Source organism: Sinohyriopsis cumingii, chromosome 15, assembly GCF_028554795.1.
Source record: "Sinohyriopsis cumingii isolate HCF-2022 chromosome 15, ASM2855479v2, whole genome shotgun sequence".
NCBI classification, from domain to species: Eukaryota; Metazoa; Mollusca; class Bivalvia; order Unionida; family Unionidae; genus Sinohyriopsis; species Sinohyriopsis cumingii.
Genome location: NC_142975.1, coordinates 1,797,142 through 1,816,906, shown reverse-complemented (window position 1 = coordinate 1,816,906; position 19,765 = coordinate 1,797,142). Strand labels below are relative to the sequence as shown.

Below are 19,765 nucleotides of genomic sequence, written 5' to 3'. Positions count from 1 at the left end.
TATGTGCGAAATGTGGTGGAAAAAAATATCAAGAACTTAAAAGATACTATGATAAAAAAAATAGTGTCAGTGACAGAGCTATAAAATCCATGGAGGATTATTTAACTAAGTTTTCAGGCAAATTATGATTTAAACAAATGATATTATTATATAATGGAGCAAAATGAATTTGTCTCACATTCTACAATAACAAACTACGAATCAAATCTTGATGGTGTGATCAGAAATTGCAGGTTGAAGAGACCAGTTGGTACTGTTAATAATGCTGGTTATCTAATGTTTGGTGCTGGGAAGAAAAAGTATTGCTGTCGCCGATTCGCATACGAGTGTCACAAGGGGTTGATCAAAGATGGTTTTGTGATCAATCATATTGATGGAAATAAACTTAATAACAATTTATCCAATCTGAGAATTGTCACGCAAAGTCAGAATTGTAGACTTGGAAACACCGGTTGCAATGATAAGAATGCCAAAGCAGTCTATCTATAAATTTAGAGACGGGTGAAGAGAGAGTATTTCAATTGATGTATGCAGCTGGCAAATATTTTGATATTGAAAGGTTTTCAATACGTTCTGTCACGGAAAATATAACCAAATCTACCTTATCAAAAAAATATAAACAGAAAATCATCTTCCAATATCAATAATGGAGATAAACTATCATCACTATCAAGTAATTACGTAGAATTATGTTTATTAACCATTTATTTAATTTTTTTCTATAAATTTTTGTGTATTTAAGGTAGATAACTCCACTGAGTATATTCATGTAATGAAGTTACCTCTCTTAGACCATGTCACGAAGCCACAACGTTTCCTGAATTATTTTTAGGTACATCTGATTTTGTTAGGCAAAAATAAATATATTGTATAACGTACTCTGAAATCGTATGTTCAGAATTAAAACTCAGCTGTATCAAAAAACACGAAATATTGCTTTCTTTGGTGATAACTGTTAACGGTTAGCTATATAATAACTTCTGAAACATATATTTGTTAGATGATTCCGTGGCCTATTGCATGCATGCAGAATTACTGAACTCAAGGCCCGGCGATCGAGTCCCCATGGCTGACAATTGTCGGTGGTTATGCTTATTAGTGATTTTTATAATTAATTGCGGCCCCACCAGCCCTCAAAACTCAACAGAAAAAAAACCACCCCATCCACCACGTCACTGGTGGTGGATACATGTTTTGTATCACCCACTGGCTGATTATGTGGGGGGGGGGGGGGTCAAAATCTGTTGAGCATAGAGAATGGCCCCATATATGTTTGTGCTGTCCTTAATTACGATTTATGTTTATACTGTCATTCATTCATTGTATATATTTCATGTACCCCCTGAACTCGCTAGAACACTCGATTAGGGGTTCATGTGGAGATAGTCATTCATTGTATATATTCCATATATGTTTGTGCTGTCCTTAATTAAGATTTATGTTTGTACTGTCATTCATTCATTGTATATATTTCATATATGTTTGTACTGTCATTCATTCATTGTATATATTTCATGTACCCCCTGAACTTGCTAAAACACTCGAATAGAGGTTCATGTGGGGATTGTCACTCATTGCATATATTTCATATATGTTTGTACTGTCATTCATTCATTGTATATATTTCATGTACCCCCTGAACTTGCTAAAACACTCAAACAGAGGTTCATGTGGGGATTGTTATTCATTGTATATATTTGTGCCGTCCTTAATTAAGATTTATGCTTGTACTGTCATTCATTCATTGTATATATTCCATATACCCCCTGAACTTGCTAAAACACTTGAATAGAGGTTCATGTGGGGATTGTCATTCATCATACATGTTGTGCTGTCCTTGAAACATTCTCCTGAACTTGCTAAAACACTCGATTAGGGGTTCACATGGGGATATATTTTTTATATTTAAATATATATATACCGTATAATAATGAACTACGAAAATATTAATGATATTATTTCTGCTATTAAAAAATTGGAAAAAGATGGTATTAATATATCTGAAACAAAATCCTGAAAAAATAATTTCTGATTTTGAAATTTTACAAGAACGTAAGAACCAAGGAATACACACACTATCATCCGCATACAGGTTCATAAAACAAATTCAGGTGGCGATGTTTCAGTCGCTAGCTACTACAGAAGATGATCAAGTGAAGGAATTCGTTCCTCTTTCTGCTGCAGTAAAAAAAATTTGATCGGAATTATCCCGCAAGTACGAAGCAAAAAAATAATTAGTACTTGTATAAGACAATTAAGAAAAATTGTCAGATCATCAAACGACCGAGTATGTGTAATATTTTATTTTATCAGAAATATTTTTTCTTTTTTCTGAAATATTTTATTTTTTCTGAAATATTTTTATTATTCAGAAACATTTTTTTAATTTTATCAGAAATATTTATATTATCAGAAATATATATATTATCACAAATATTTTATTTTATTTTTATCAGAAATATTTATTTTTTTCTAAAATATTTTATTTTATTTTATCAGAAATATTTTTTTATCATAAAATTTGATGATTTTGCACGATTCTGAGTACCAACTACCCCATTAAAATTACGAAATTGATTGGTCTGCACGATTCTGAGTACCAACTACCCCATTAAAAGTGCGAAATTGATTGGTTTGTACGATTCTGAGTACCAACTACCCCATCAATTTCAGAAAAAATAAAAAAATATTTCTGATAAAATAAAATATTTCAGAAAAAATAAAATATTTCAGAAAAAATAAAATATTAAGATCAAAGATCTATGATCAAAAATCATTACGATAAAAGTCTTTAAGAAAGAAATCTTAAGATAAAGATCTACGATCTTACATGTAGATTCACGATTAATTTCTCCCCACGCAGGTCAATTAATTGTCCTATGTGGTTGGTGAGTTTGAAATTGATTCGTGACAAATACTGATTATATATATGTAGATAAACAGGATTGGTTGGCTCTTGCATGATCAAACTCCCAGGAGATACTTGTGGTCGAATGTGTATAAAATATATCCTTGCTGAGCCTGATTTGACTTTCCAAGATCTATTTGATAGCTGCCATCGATTACGTCACAAACAAGATTTACTGCGATCGTTCATGTTATATTAACGATTCCCGGTGAAATATGTCTACCACCTCCGTACGAATCATTGTTGTATCTAAGAACAGCTGCTGGTGGTATCATCTTTCTCCATGCCTCAACATTTTCATGAAAGTTTTCGTTGATAAGATCACTGAGAGATTTTTTTAACTCATCTGCGTTGTACCCGGAAAATTTAAAATTCGGTAGATCTACATCTTTTATCGAATACGCGTTTAAAAATGGTTGTTTCTTGCCGCTCTTATCATCAATTACCATCTGAATTAATCGTTGGTTAAGATATTCCATGTCGGATACAAGCTGATTTAATATTTCTACACGTGTAATGATTTTACGGCATGAACTTGTTATATCAAAAAGATATTCTTGGAAGAACTGCCATAGATGCTCTTGTTGTTTATGATGCTGATTTATTTCTTTAAAATACTCAATAAGTTCATCTATGTAAATATCATAAACAGTAACAAATCTGAACCCTTCAGGGAGTTCAGGCCTAAATCTCCAATTAATTTTCTTATCATCAAGGAACATAAAATTACTAACTGACGCTAAATCTTTTATATTAAGTAATTTTTGCTTGTATGATGGCGTAATTTCATGATATGATTGCCTATCCGTGACATAATCAGACTTTTCGGTTCTGGTGGTATTGGTTTTTCAGGTGGAGGAATTTCAGGCCAACCTAGTACGGATCTTATCGATGATTGATAAATATCAACGGTGTAATCAGGTGAATGTATTTCAATCGTTGCTGATAAAGTTGACTCATGAATGTTAATTGATATTTTTGATTCTTTTCCTGTTATTGATTTTATTCTACATTGAAATTCTTCATTGATTTCCTCGACCTCATAACTGCCAGTTGGTATTCCAACAACGACCCAATCAGGTGTTCCATCTGGTTTGTTTTTATTAGCAAATACATGTGAATTATTTTCTGGTGTTCCATTAAATGATTTTGATCTGATGTTTGGCCTGCTGTAATATACTCATAATTGTGCTAATGCGATTTCATTTGCGCGAATCGCAGTTGGAAAATTAACGTTAAATACGGGATTAGACGAGCTTACCAAGATAATTGTTGTTTTTGGAGGAGCTGTGTTTGTCACGATCTGCTGGAGTAGCTCTACTGATGTCATTATTAATACTCGTACCTTTAACAGCACTGTTATATATTTTAATATTTTAATCATTTCTGAAAACTCAAAATCAGAAATTATTCCATTGCTGAGGCTAGCTGATAACAATGAAGATAACTTCAAGTATGCGACCGTCGCTGTGTGTAATTTTATTATGTAATTGGATAATTTTTCATTCATGCAGGTGCATATTTTTTTTGCTACGATATTAAAAACACCTGCAATAGTTGTTGCTGCTGAAATACAGATTGTTATGGCTACTGGTGCCATCATTGTCATTGTTGACAATATAACACCTGTTCCAGCAACAACAGCGGATACTGAATAAACAATCACGTCGACGATAACCAGTCGTCGTCGATATTTTTTTACTTTTGCTGTATATTGTTCGATGATATCTTTTAATTTTACTTGCCATTCACGTGCTTGATTATACCTGTATTGAGATGCATCGTCGATTGAGGTACTCATTATATTGTATGCAGTATATAATTGAGGTGTTTCAGCTACAAATTCCAAACACCACCAGTAAGATGTTGTGTTTATTGTCTTATCAGCTGCTTCCAGAATAAATATTTCTTCGGTTCCTTTATCTAATACAATAGTCACAACTCCAGAAAACTTATCAGTTGAATGACGCCATGGATACGTTGTAAATATCTCAAATTTTGCAGCACTGAACACAGATAGCCTGTGTACGCCAGTGACTGTTGCAGTATATTTAATAGTTTTATTCTGTGTTGACCATGTTGCAAATCCAGATGATACCATGTATACGATGTTGGTAATATGCCCGGGAGTTATTCCAGGTGGAATCAAACTAATATTGTTAACGATCTCAGGAATCCCAGCTACGATGACTTCGAGTGTTCATTTGATCATGTTGATGTTAGTTTTGATATCAAATAGTTTTGCGTCAATGGTCAACGGATTACCAAAAAATTCATCTGCGGTTTCGTTAATTTTTCTAAAATTTCTACGGAGATTTGTGAACGCGTTTACATGAACTTCATACTCGGCCCGCAACGTGGATAATTTACCATCTACGGTGTTACAGTTGGTGTCGACGCATTTTTTCGTTGCTGCATCTTCGTTGGATGTTGGATCTCTCAAAACTACTATCTTATTCCCGTTCATGCTGAGTTCTCCCGTCATTGTGTCACTGGTATTTTTCACGCGATTAGCAACACTTCTTGCAATTTCATCTCTGATGCTTGTAAATGATATACTTGAGTCTCTGATTTTTCCGCTGTCAGTAAACAAAGGGATGTTATCCGTGACCGCACCGAGTACTCGTCGAACTATGTCATTCCATTTGATGTTACTTGTTTTTAAAACACCATATCGGTCCTGAAAAACAACAACTTCATCTCGGTCAACTCCAGCAAGATTCATAATATCAGCGAGTTCATCTTTAGTCGCGTACTTTGACAAATCGATGTCATCGGACTTTTTCTTACTTTTCTTACTTGTAGAGGAAGATCCTCCGTAAATATCAACCATTATACAAGATCCTTGATTTGTTTAAAACACCTTGTGTGCAACGAAGCAGTTACTTGTATAATCATGCACAACTTCATGTGGTGGTTTGGATGATTTTGATATGGCGTTAAGTACATTAATTGCTTCACAGCCGCATATTGGCGGATCTGTCATTGTTTGTGTTGGTAGCGTTGAATACCAAATTTTTTATGAAGTGCCTCGACATACTTGATAAATTCAACAGGTGGATTGTTCCTGGAAGCCTCAGACCTCTTCCCCAACGAGATCCTGGCAATCTTTGGCCACGCCCATTTTTTTGTATCCCTTTCCTGTTGCTTTCTTTAGAACCATTCCAGCAGCTGTTCCAACAGCACCTATTAATGCCGGAATGGCAACGAGAAGTGGAAAAATACCACCTGTTTTAACCATGTCCATGATGGCGCTCGGAGAAAGATGAAATTGAACTCCGGTTTTTTATTCCAGTGCTTTATTGAGATGTTTAATCTGGTTATTTATCAATGATAATTTGTTTGGACCGCCACTAGAAATCTGATCTTGCTTTAGTGATATTTTTGTTCTGCATTTGTTTGCGTTTTTTGATTGAAGTTTCTTCACCTGACCAGAAGTCAGAGTGACATTAACATGACCGTACGACATTTTTTATATAAATATCTTTTTCTAAATAACACGATTCAAGATTTTCCACTGGTGCATCAACGACTCTCATTTGACCGCGACCACCTTCAAGTAACATGGCTTTATCGCTGTGTATGACCGCGATTGCTCTATAATCAACACCACCACCTGTATTTAATGTTGCTTTAAGATGTATATCAACGACAGATTGTTTTGATAGATCAAGATGCTCCAGCGAAAAATAATAGATAGGATACAAAGTTATAAAATCATGTTGTGATATTTGCAAACCGGTATCCACATTTTGATCACGTCCCATGAATGACATCAAACGATGATATACATGTCCTACATGATTTTGTTCATAATTAAGTTGTATATTCTCTGTTGGTTCTTGTTGTCCATTTATCTGTAAAGAAATATCTGTGATACCCAGTTTATCAAATATCATGTGAGTACGTTCTTGATTACACTGGTCAACAGTGAAATCATTACTGACTTGAAAAGGCCCTAATCTGTAGTATTTTGGTGTGCCGAACACGAATATAACCGTGAAAAATTTGTATTGGCTCTCGTTTTGAAGATATTCATATACCTCATTTTCTATGTTTCACTGTGTAAATTTCTCCAGTAGGACTGCAGCAACATCCGGAATAATGATGTAACATTGCATAATACCATCATGCTCACATCATCCACAGCTGATTGCATCATTTTCTGATGAATGCAATACTAATGCCATGCGGCTGCTGAAGTAAGTTGACGTCAGCAGTGTACTATACATGTGTAGGCCTATTATACTAATGCCAGGCGGCTGCTGAAGCTGACGTAAGCAGTGTACTATATAAAGCCCAATCAGATAGGTTCAGCATTTAAAATATTTTAGACGTTGTGCGAGACAGTTCAAGCTACTGTTACATAAAACTTATTATTTTATCCATTTACGTACAATAAAGAACAGTAATGCCTCGAAAGTGTGTTAATACCGCGGACAATTTTTGCTATATTTGTGGGGAAGTGACATTTGCCAACCAGAAGAAAAGTATCAATTCTCAAGTGAAGAAGGCATATCATCTTTACTTCGGATGCAAGGTTGGTGACCAAGACAAGCCTTGGGCTCCGCATATATGCTGTGCTACATGTACAACACAGCTTTCACAGTGGTTGAATTGCAAAAGGTCATCAATGCCGTTTGCAGTCCCAATGGTGTAGAGAGAGCCAAGCAACCACCTAAATGACTGTTACTTCTGCTTGGTTCCTCCTCTTTCCGGCGGAATAACGAAGCGAAAGAAGTCGAGAATAGTCTACCCAAACATTCCGTCTGCATTGAGACCAGTTCCACATGGTGAGGGACTTCCTATTCCAGAACCTCCAGCAGAATATTCTCTTGATTCATCTGACGAAGACAAAGGTGAGTCGACCTGTTCTTCTCCTGGTCCATCAGCATGCAGTGATCCAGATTTTCACTGTGGTGCATCATCAACCCCACACAGAATAACACAGGAAGAACTAAATGACCTGATTCGTGATTTGGACTTATCAAAGAACAAGGCAGAATTGCTAGGATCAAGACTCCAACAATGGAATCTTCTAGAAGAAGATGTCACAATTACTGCATATCGAAAGCGCCACCAGCAATTGGAGCCTTTCTTCAGAAAGGAAAGTAATCTGATATTCTGTTCCGATATTGAGGGCCTCATGAATGCTTTAAAAATCACTCATGACCCACAAGAATGGAGACTATTTGTGGACTCTTCGAAACTGAGTCTCAAGGCTGTGCTTTTGCACAATGGAAACATTCTTCCATCTATTCCAGTAGCGTATGCTGTCCACATGAAAGAGACATACGATAACTTAAGGCAGCTACTGAATTCCATTGAGTATAACAAGTAGAGCTGGCACCTCTGTGGTGATTTGAAGGTAGTTGCCCTTTTAATGGGACTGCAGCAAGGATATACAAAATACATGTGTTTCTTATGCGAGTGGGATAGCCGAGCAAGGGAAATGCACTACATGAGGAAGGAATGGACTCACAGGCAGAATGTAGCCATTGGAGAGAAGAATATCCAACACCCAGCTCTGGTTGAGGCTCAGAAAATCTTGCTACCACCCCTTCACATCAAACTAGGTTTGATGAAGAACTTCGTGAAAGCCATTGACCGGACTTTGCCAGCATTCCGATACCTGCATGAAAAATTCCCTCGACTCAGCGAAGCAAAGATTAAAGAGGGAGTTTTTGTGGGTCCTCAGATTCGAGAGCTTTTCAAAGATGACCGGTTCAACAACTTGCTGGAAGGTGACGCGAAACAAGCATGGAATGCTTTTTGCCTAGTTTCTACAAACTTCCTCGGAAATGTTAGGGCAGAAAACTATAAGGAACTAGTAGAAGACATGTTGATGAAGTATAAGAAACTTGGCTGCAATATGTCTCTAAAGATTCACTTCCTTCATTCCCATTTGGATTTCTTTCCTAGCAACTGTGGTATTGTTAGTGATGAACACGGCGAACGTTTTCATCAAGATATCGCAACAATGGAACAAAGATACCAGGGAAAATGGTCCACTACAATGCTGGCTGACTACTGCTGGACACTCCTCAGAGATGCTCCCGAACAGCTGTACAAGAGACAGGCGAAGAAATCTAAGATGTAGTCAATGACTTGATTTTTTATAGCTAGGCTATTACAGTTGACCTTTTACTATTGGAATGCATTTCGTTATGTAAACATTAATTTCTTGCAGATTACAAAAAAACTAGAGCCAATTTTGCAATTTGACTGTCATATTCGTGTTCAGCACATAAAAATTGATAAGAATTGACTAATTTTATTTCAGTAACATGACTTTTGTAAAAATTTGTTGTCCAGTGTTATTTAAACGATCATAGTTCTGAAATGCAATAAAAATATGCCGTGGTGCAGAAACATCTTGTTGTGATGCTATATGCCATGTAAACTGACCGTTAGTATCACTTTGTATACTATCTGTGCTTGTTGTTAACCATGACAACAGACTTACCACCTGTGCCCATGAAAGAAAGCAATTTTTGTTCTTCTGCAATCATTGGAGTCATCACCGGCATCCACAAGGAAAATTTTGTTAATACTACTTTACCAGCATCACCAGCAGGTCTCCACAGAGCATCGTTATCATCACCCTTTCTTACAAAAACAACCGTGTGTCTAGCTCCAAAAATAACTTTTCTACAAAATCCAAAAATATGCGATAGTAGAATTGTACATGAAAAACCTCTATTGGCTCCTAGCAACATATTTTACGCGTTGCAAATCCCAAGTTGAAATTTGGATTAGAACCATGAACTACTGGAGTCACATCAGTATCAGCGTTTCCGGCAAAATTTCTTGGTCGTCTTATATTATACGGATCGCTTTCAGGGTTATTAGAATTATCATTTACAAACATCATCGTGGGACCTGCTGATCTTGTATAATCATCAGAATATCTTGCCAATCCTATTATTGTTGTAGCAACGTCGACATCTTTCTGAATCGATTCAATATTTTTTCCATCAATCATATAAGTGGCGCTATCAAATAATGCCATAATACCATTGTTGACAAAACCAACTTGTACTGCATCTGCGTAATTAGCATCGTTTGTTCTTACAATTGTACCTTCTACCTCAATAAAAGCCTCAGCGGGTAAAAAGTATCTACTTGTATCATGAGCTTGTAGTTCAGTTCTTCCACACTGATCTGGTAATCGCGCGTCATAAGAATAAAACTGATAATCGCGTACAGACTCATCTTTAAGGACATGTGCTTCCATGTCAAATGCTGTGTCGGACATGCGCTTGAACATTTTATTGTAATTATTTTCGTCTAACACGTTGACTACCGCGTTCGGGAAGTTCCACTTCCGGATATTAAACTTGAGATAGTATTTCCTGATTCAAAGAGTCCTTGATCTGCTAACGCTGCCAGTTTTTGATTTGCGGCTTGATTTATTATTTTACTGACATCTGCGGGCATCACTTTAGTACTTGGTAATTTTACTGGTTGTCGTTTTCGTCACATTATTCATTCTAGTCTATCTTTGATCGCCGAGAACGCCTTACCAGCAACATTGATAATTGCACCAGGAGCTTTTTCACGAACAACATTGATAGCTTTCATCGATAATTGTTTTGCAACAGGTGCTACTTTTGGGGCTAATCTTCTAAATAATCCCTGAATAACATCACCAAGTCCATCTTTGTAAATTGCTCCGTAGACTGGTAGTCGTGAGTTCACTACTCTAACCGGTACAGGTCTACGACAATTATTGTGTATGATCATCTTATCTTATTTATCATTTATCTAATCGCAGTGACTAATCATCAACGAGCTCATCAATAAGTTTCCCGGTAAACACCGACATCAATGATGCTGCCACGAAATAATCGCTGGCAAATATCAGCTGCTTCATTAATTATTTCTGGTGAGTTATTTCTGGCACGTTTTCCTCCTATAAGAACTTCTAACCATGAGACGTCATTGAGGATATTATCAGGGCAAATAATATTACCTCCAAAACCACTACCAGTATAGTAGGTACATCAGGAGACTCTTTTGAAAGAGAACCAGGAATATTTAATTCTTTTTTTCTTGCATCTACTTTCTTTCTAAATTTTATATAATCTGGATATTTGAATCATATTTCACACCGTGAGCATTAAAATATAGTGCTGGAATCCAATTGGTGGCGGGGGGGGGGGGCTATTCTGTCAACAAATTCTGGTTTTAGATATTGATGCCTAAGACTATAATATGCACCAGCTTCAATTAACATTTCTCGATCACTGAGAACTTTGAGAGCATCAGTAAGAGTAGTCGGAATTTTACCTGAGGTTCTTTTTTGTTTAACTTGTTGTGAAGGTGGAGAAGATTCTTGTACTTCAACTTGTTGCGAAGGTGGAGGAAGTTGTTCCATTTGCTGTCTTTCTATTTGTTGCAGAGGTGGAGGAAGTTGTTCCATTTGCTGTCTTTCTATTTGTTGCAAAGGTGGAGGAAGTTGTTCCATTTGCTGTCTTTCTATTTGTTGCAGAGGTGGAGGAAGTTGTTCCATTTGCTGTCTTTCTATTTGTTGCAGAGGTGGAGGAAGTTGTTCCATTTGCTGTCTTTCTATTTGTTGCAGAGGTGGAGGAAGTTGATAGGAAGGTTCCTGCTGGGGGGTTTGTAGTCTTTGTTGTTCTGTTTAGAATCAAAATTTATTTATGTTGTTAATATATTTATCGTATACTTCATCATCACTTTTAACCTGGGATTTATTATAATACACGCGAAATGACCACTTAAAATAAGTATCAGCATTTATGTTCACATACTTAGGTTTTACAATTTTGGATTTTTGAGAAAAACTATTAAATGCAACACGAGAAAAATCTTTCTCTTTAACACTTTCTCTAAATTCTTCAACAACACCTTCGTTAAATTTTTTAATCAGTTCAACATTTTTTTTTCTTACTTTAGGTTTAGGTGCAAGTTTTTCATTCACATCAGCGACTTCAGTATGAAGTTTTCCAATACCTTCAAGTATTTCTTCATTGATGGGTGGAGGCTGAGCTGCAGCTATTTCAGCTGGAAGATCTCGTAAAATCCTTTTTGTTTTTTTAGCTCTCGCTGCTATTTTTTCAGTTTGTTCTGCTGTTTGTTTTGATACTGGAAGAAGATCTTCTTTGATGACAGTTGTAACTTTTTCATTAGCTGCAGTGACGGGTTTAAATAACTTTTTAGTGTCTTCCTCGTACTCAACTTGTGCTTCCTGCTGCGCTCGTAAGTTTTCTCTAAATGAGTCTCTAACAGGAAGAAATTTCTTAATTGCTTCTAATCATTCTCGGGCTATTCTTGCAGTATAAGATTCCGGATGTACCATTTTATTATAACAAATTTTTTTTTAATTAATAGCAGCAGAGAGGGCGCGACCTCAAGTTGAGTCGATTTTTTGTAATATGATCGCTATCAACTTGATATCATCGGATAAAATTATAAAAACAGTTTATTTAACCAATTTGAGGCTTCCTCGAGTTGGTTAATATTTTTGTTTCAAATATATTTGCTTAAGATATAAAAGATAAAAGGGTTTATTTTCAGTTTTGGACGCTCCTACAAAGTGGTCTGTTCGCCTTCCCTGCTGCTATTTTACACCCAATAAATGTACTTTAAACCCAATATATGTACTTTACACACAATATATATACTTTACACCCATTATATGTACTTTATACCCAATTATATATGTACTTTACACCCATTATATGTACTTTACACCCAATATACCTACTTTACACCCAATATATGTACTTCACACCCATTATATGTATTTTACACCCAATACATGTACTTTAGACCCATTATATGTACTTTACACCCAATATATATACTTTACACCCATTATAAATACTTTAAACACAATATATGTACTCTACACCCATGATATGTACTTTACACCCATTACATGTACTTTACACCCATTATATGTACTTTACACCCAATATACATACACCTAATTACATATGTACTTTAGACCCATTATATGTACTTTACACCCAATATACCTATTTTACACCCAGTATATGTACTTTACACCCATTACATGTAATTTACCCCCAATTATATATATACTTTACACCCAATATACATACTTTACACCCAATATATGTAATTCACACCCATTATATGTATTTTACACACAATATATGTACTTTACACCCATTATATGTACTTTACACACAATTTCAACAAAGTTACTTAAGCATATGTCACACAGATTTCTTTTTAAAAAAAATGTATTGTTTTTATTTATCTGTATTTTCTCATCAATTTTCACAATTCTAGGTAGGCTTTTATGCAAATAACATGCCAGATGCTCAAATGGCCATGAGCTAAATGCATAAACTTAACAAGGGCATGTAAAATACTGGTCACAGTGATCTATTTTTGTAAGTGTGTGGTAAGAATGATGCAAACAATGTTCTAGTTTTACGCTTGTAGTATATTGTTGTTAATGTTGTTGTTGTGGGGTTTAGCGCCATTTTTCAGCACACGATAGGCTATACATGGCGGCCAGTATTAATGGTGGAGGAAGAACCCTGGAAAACCCCGGAAAGAACCACCGACCCTCGAGAAGCTACTGGCAAGCTTTCTCACATACCCACATTGGCTGAATCTTAGACTCGAACCGCCGCAGACAGAGGTGAGTTGGCAGTGATCCGTAACGAAGAGCGCTTTAGACCACTCGGCCACTCAGGGCCCCCACTTGTAGTATAAAAACTAACAAAATATTAAAGAGTTAATGAAGCATGAAATATGGTTCAGTCTGAATTTTTTATAACAAATTAATATGAATTCCACATCATGTGTCACTAATCAAAGTATAACAGCTTGTATGCAGAATGCAAAAACAAAATATTAAAAACAAAAACTTAACCAAGAATGTATAAATAAAAACACGCACAAAGTTACCCGCCATAAACATTCCCCTTCTCCTGGGGTAGATGCAATGAAATTGATTCCAAACTGTTGCATGAGACCTAGGGAAAAGTAACAGCTGAGTTAGGCTATGCATAATATATGTCGTGTGGACAGCAATTCCAGTTTAATAGCTCTCTTCCAATTCAAGATTTTAAGCATTTTGGAGGCAATTCAATATTTAATAATTTTGCTTGAATCATCAAGTATCAAAAATCCTAATATAGTCTACACAGAATCTTTCAAAATATGTAGATGTCTTTCTATATGCATAATTTTTATTGGATTTTATCCTTGAAAGTCTACTCAAAGAGTGGCAATGTTATTTACATAGCACACTGTGGAGTCTAAACCTGGTTTCCAAAGTTCTGTGAGTCAGGAAATTAATATTTCCAGTTTCTTTGACCCATAATACCAATAGATTAAGAACAAAGGGATGCACTGTTACAAAAAAACTGGACAAGCATCCGTTTTGATACCAACCCCATCATGCAGCATTCTTGTGCATGATATAACTACCATTTTAAAAGAATAGAAATTAAAAAGAAAACAAAAACATTTTATTTAGGTTCTATTCATAAAGTTCGTGCTGTAAACAATACTTATAATTGCAGCAGATCATGCATGCATGAAGGTATTTTTTAAAAATAATTCTTCTAAATTAGGTTCACAAGCACAATTAATGTGCACATATACAAGAGAAGTGCAGTTTTTCTCTTGCATCTTATAGTATCTATTTTCCTGAATTTCTTAGTAATCTTGTGGCATCTTGTATCCATTTTGTTGTATTTTGTAGCAGTTTTGTGGTATTTTTAATTTACTTAAAACAGTTAAAAATCAGACATTTACATGACTGTCAGGGGAAATAACTCTTTCAAGTAATTCTATAGCCACTTTATGTATATATGTTATTGTTGTTGTTGTAGGGTTCAACGCCATTTTTGCAGCACACAGTAGACTATATATGGCAGCTAGTATTAATGGTGGAGGAAGAACCTGGGAAAACCCCGGAAAGAACCACCGACCCACAAGAAGCTACTGGCAAGCTTTATCACATACCCACATTGGCTGAATGCGAGATTCGAACCCACACAGACAGAGGTAAGATGGCATTGAGCCGTAACGGAGAGTGCAAATTATCCCACTTGGCCCCCCTCCCATATATATATATATATATATATATATGGGGGCCCTCACCAGTTATTATGCACTTTTAAGAGAGTGACACGTATGTAAGATGAAGTTGTTTGCATCTAAAACATGAACATTAGAGAGAATGTTGGCATACCTCTATGCTACTTTAATGTAATGTGGCTGACATTTCTTTGGATATTGTACTTTTCGAAACTGTACATGATCAAAGCACACTGCTAACTAAAATGACGGTTCCCTTGTGCTAAAATACATCAGCCTGAATTTGTAGACCATCCATAGCAAATATTAAAATAGGGAATATGAATTTTGCCAGACTAGACAATACCAGCTTCTGAAAGTGCAATGAATGAATTAGCAAATATATAAAATGTAAAACAAAGGTATCAGCTCTTATTTTACACAATTAACTCTTAAGTTCAGTAAGTGAAAATGACCAAGTGGAGCTAGCACATTTATGATAGGTGCACATTTGGAGTAAGGCCAAGCTGTCTACTCTATTAACTCACATTACACCCATCAACCATACACCAAAATAAAGGGAATTAATGATTCTTTGACTTATACCTAAGATATACAAGGTCTTTTTTAAATAGCCAGTATAACCAGTGAGGAAAGCTGGGGAAATTCTCTTTTCTTTAAAATTCTAACCCAATGCAAAATAAGAAACTGTAAAGCACCTCCTATATATATATCTATCTTATTTTCTTATTACAATTTAGATCAATCTGATTGACCAGGCCCTTTTTAATTTTTTTAAGCCACGCCCACCTGTGTTACTTTTCTGTACATGAAACTCAGATTTCTGATGTAAGATTTTAATTATGAACCAAATACTAGACCTATTTTTCAAATAAATGAGATATCTTTGCTAATGCAAGTCTTATATTTAAAATAATACCTAAAGGTGACAAATAATTATCTAAACAATTATACTGGTTTGTTTCACACCTTTCCACATTATTCTGTAGCATAATTAAATACCAAGAAATCTAAACCCAGACTATCAAAGTAATATTTTTTTCTTTCTTGCTTCTTTTAATCTGAGAAATGAGAATGACACATAATCTGACAGTCAGGTGTTGAAATTACTTTTGTTACAAACATATAAATATGTTATAAATGTTTAGATTCTCTGCATAATTTATTTTTAGAAAAATGATGCATGACACCATTAAATACAAAGTATGGATGATATTAATGCCAGTTAAAATAAGACCTAACAGTACCACAATGGATACTGAAATACAAGTCTGTTTTAATTTTAATTCAGGTTTTCTTTGAATACTATCCCTAAATTTACTTATGGAACTTGATCTGAGACTCTTTCACATTAGAAATGTTTCACAGTAGCAGCTTGTGACATTTTCTATCCAACTGTCCTGTCCTAAAGCCAACCAAAAGAAATATAATGCAATGTACACACACACACTTTTTTAGTACAAGGGCTTGTATGTACTGTACTGTGTGTGTGAATGGAATTATAAGAAGTGTGGTTGAGTTCATCCAACTAAGAAGGATTTTTCAATATGTTGTCATTATTTTACTTTATTGCATCATCAGCAATAGGAGAACCATTGAATTATCTCCACCTTTTTATGGAGACTACCTTTTCTTTTTAAGGAATTTAGTACAACTTAAACACGGATATATATGTAAAATTAAGTTTATAAACATGTATGAAACAGTTTTAATAAAGGTCCAAATTTTGCTTAAGATAACAGGAAAATGAATATGGGGTAGGGCAATAGGTACACGTACAGTATTCCTCAGATGACTGCCGACAAATGGGATTTACCAATCTTTCATTCGTTGTCCTAACTAAAACTGAAAATGTGCTTTGAAGCACAATCAGGAGACACATCACCCAATATGTTTAGCACTAAAACAAAAACATGTGCTATGTCTTACATTTAGAACTCGAGTTTTAGAATATTTGAAAACTGAAGAAAAAAAAGGCATTTATGAGGAATTTGCACAGACCGATTCGTTACAGTTTTAGCAGTCACCCCCCCCCCCCAAAAAAAAAAAAAAAAAAAAAATACACACGAAACAGTTCAGACTTCATTTTTATAATTCTTGGATGCATGTCCACTGAAAATAGCTCGGTTCAGACTCAGTTGAAAAAGAGTACTATTCTTGTTTATGCCGAACAAGTAACAGGTACCATGCCAGTTTATCGTAAACATGTTCTCTTCACGTAATCAAAATAAAATAAAATAACAAATTATTAAGTCAAAATACAATACAAATCACTTACCCATAGCCTGCGTCAGAACAACAGATATAATTAGCCAGAAATTCCTTATGAATATAAACAATCTGTCATACGGGCAACAAGCGGAAACTGATCATATCAGTCTAAACTGTAAGACAGAATTAAGCGTGACCTTCAAGCATTCCGATGCCTTCCGTGCACTGTACAAGGTTACGGATTATACATGTAAGTAAAATAGATCTTTTTTTTTTATGGCGACAGTCAACAAACCAAATAAACAAATTATTAAAATAAAGTCTCATAATAATACTTTGAACCTATTATTTTTAAATAGGCTAATTTGTAAGTGTTCTCTTCTGAATTCTCAATTAACTTGATCATGTAGGTGCACTAACTCAAAATAAATTAGATATTAATTGTTGTTTTAAAATGTAATACTAATATAGTTTAACAAAATATATTTAATCCTGAATGTTGTATGTTCTGCATCTAAAATGTCATTCTTTTATATAAAAAATTCCGTACGGAGATAATTGATCATACAAAATGGAGGCCAGATACTAAATTTGGTCAGTAAATGGTGATGTCAGGTCAATCATAACAAAACAACAGGGTAGTACGAATTTGTTCAATACGCCCAGCTTTCATTGTGACATCGCAGAGAGCAACATTCGATCCAATTTGTAGTGAATCACGCATTTAGCGCGACCTCGTCCAAAAATCTCCAAGTACATTAACATTGATTTTTGCCTATGTGTTTCTCAGAGCATATATCTATAAAATGACACCCAGTATTTAAATAATCAGTACTCGGCGATTACATGACTTGTGCTAAAGTATATTATTTTGTTATGTATATTTGATTTAATTATATCTGATTTAATATATATTTATTTCAATTTAATTGTTTGTCAGTTTTATTTTTTAAAATTATTTGTCATTACATGATATTGGAATGTAAATTTATTCACTAGAGATGATACTTTTTTTTTCAGAAAATAGTTTGACCTTGACTGTTAGTTTATAAACACCAGCTGTTGATCAAAGTCCTGACCTTGTTTCAAAATTGATAGCATCCACGTAAACATGGTCTGTTTTATTTTAAAATGATTGGTTGTTGTCTAGGTCATAATGGGACTTTGAGTTTAAGATGTTAACAATGTTTATATTATTATTTCTAGAGTAACACTGGGTAGACGTGATCTTTACGTTTTAGGAAACGACATTACTTCTGTTTTGGAGAGTTATTCTGAGTAGTACTTGCATTTGTAACCTTCCAGAAGATGATCACGCTACCCCTTGTTTACGTGTTAGAAAGACCATATAATCAATGTTTTGGAGAATTAATCTCGGTAGAAGCTGTGCTATTAAACTAGAAGTTGTATGTTGTGCTCTTTGGGAGTTATTTAAAAGTACTTGGATTGGAGTTATGCCAAATTATTTGGATTTAAAAATGATTAATACTTATTCCTGGAAGATACGTGTGCTCATGTAAGATTCTTAATCAACGACAGTTCTTATAAGAAATTTATATTGATTCCAAAACCGGAGTGATAATTCTTGTTTCAACAAGAAACTGTAGACTTGAACACTACATATTGCGGCATACGTCATCGTCTTCCATCTTGGATTCTTCGTCGGGATTCGAACTTGAAATTAGAAGAATATTTTGTTTTTAAGGCTTCAAAAAAATTAATCTTGAATTAGTTTTGATTTGATTCTATAAAACCATTAGTTCATATTTTATATATTTTTTGTACAGAATTTTTCCAGGGAAATAAATTGTATTTTTTTCAAAGCTTGTTGTTTTCACTCTTTCTTGTGTTATTGTTTATTCGAGCCTAACACGTGAGATAATAATTTGCTTACCCCGTCTTCTATTTATATTCATCTACCGATTAAAACAGAAAAAAAAGCATCAAGGACATAACAAACGAATAAAGCTTAGCAACTTTACGCATCAATTTGTAATGTCCAACTTGACGGAAAACCACCGCATTTAGGACAGGACCGTCATTGACATGGACATGTCCCAAAGACCATTCCGGAAGGACCCATGTGTAACTGTGACAAGGGAGGTAGAGACGCTAAAAATATCAGAAGCTGTCCCTTAGACACCACACCTTCGCCACAAAACATATTGTACAGTGACTTGTTTATATTCCACTCTGATCATTTGGATGTGTATTTTATCGATGTACTTGACCATTTATCTTTTATGTATTTGTCTTTCGTGTTCCAATTAAAGAAATAAATAAACGCGTCCTGAAAAAGTATAAAATCTCTTGTCTTGCCTGTTTTCGTTTCAAAAGTGACATTCCCTTCACAATGGCTACCTCTACTATCTCTGCTCTCTCTTCCTACACTTTCAAAGTCATCGACGAAAAGTTAGATCGTGCCAGTAGGGAGGCCTTCTATCTTTGTCATCCCTTAAGTATGTTAATTGCTGGACCTAGCAGTTCAGGCAAAACCGAATTTGTCAAACATCTAATCGAACATAAACATCATTTGATCGATCGTCCACCTCAACTTATCATGTGGTGTTGCAAAGAGTGGCAATAAGAGTTCAG

General features: G+C 35.0%; 1 protein-coding gene across 2 annotated transcripts in view; it reads right to left on the bottom strand.

Annotated features, from left to right (window-relative positions):
- The window catches only part of LOC149781117 (activated CDC42 kinase 1-like), a 162,164-nt gene extending 142,709 nt beyond the window's left edge, over positions 1 to 19,455 (bottom strand). For both annotated transcript variants that reach the window (XM_089935219.1, XM_089935218.1), the window contains exon 1: positions 17,238 to 19,455. The gene's annotated coding sequence lies outside the window, so the exon portion shown is untranslated. The remainder of the gene's footprint in view (positions 1 to 17,237) is intronic.
- Positions 19,456 to 19,765: the final 310 nt, after the last annotated feature.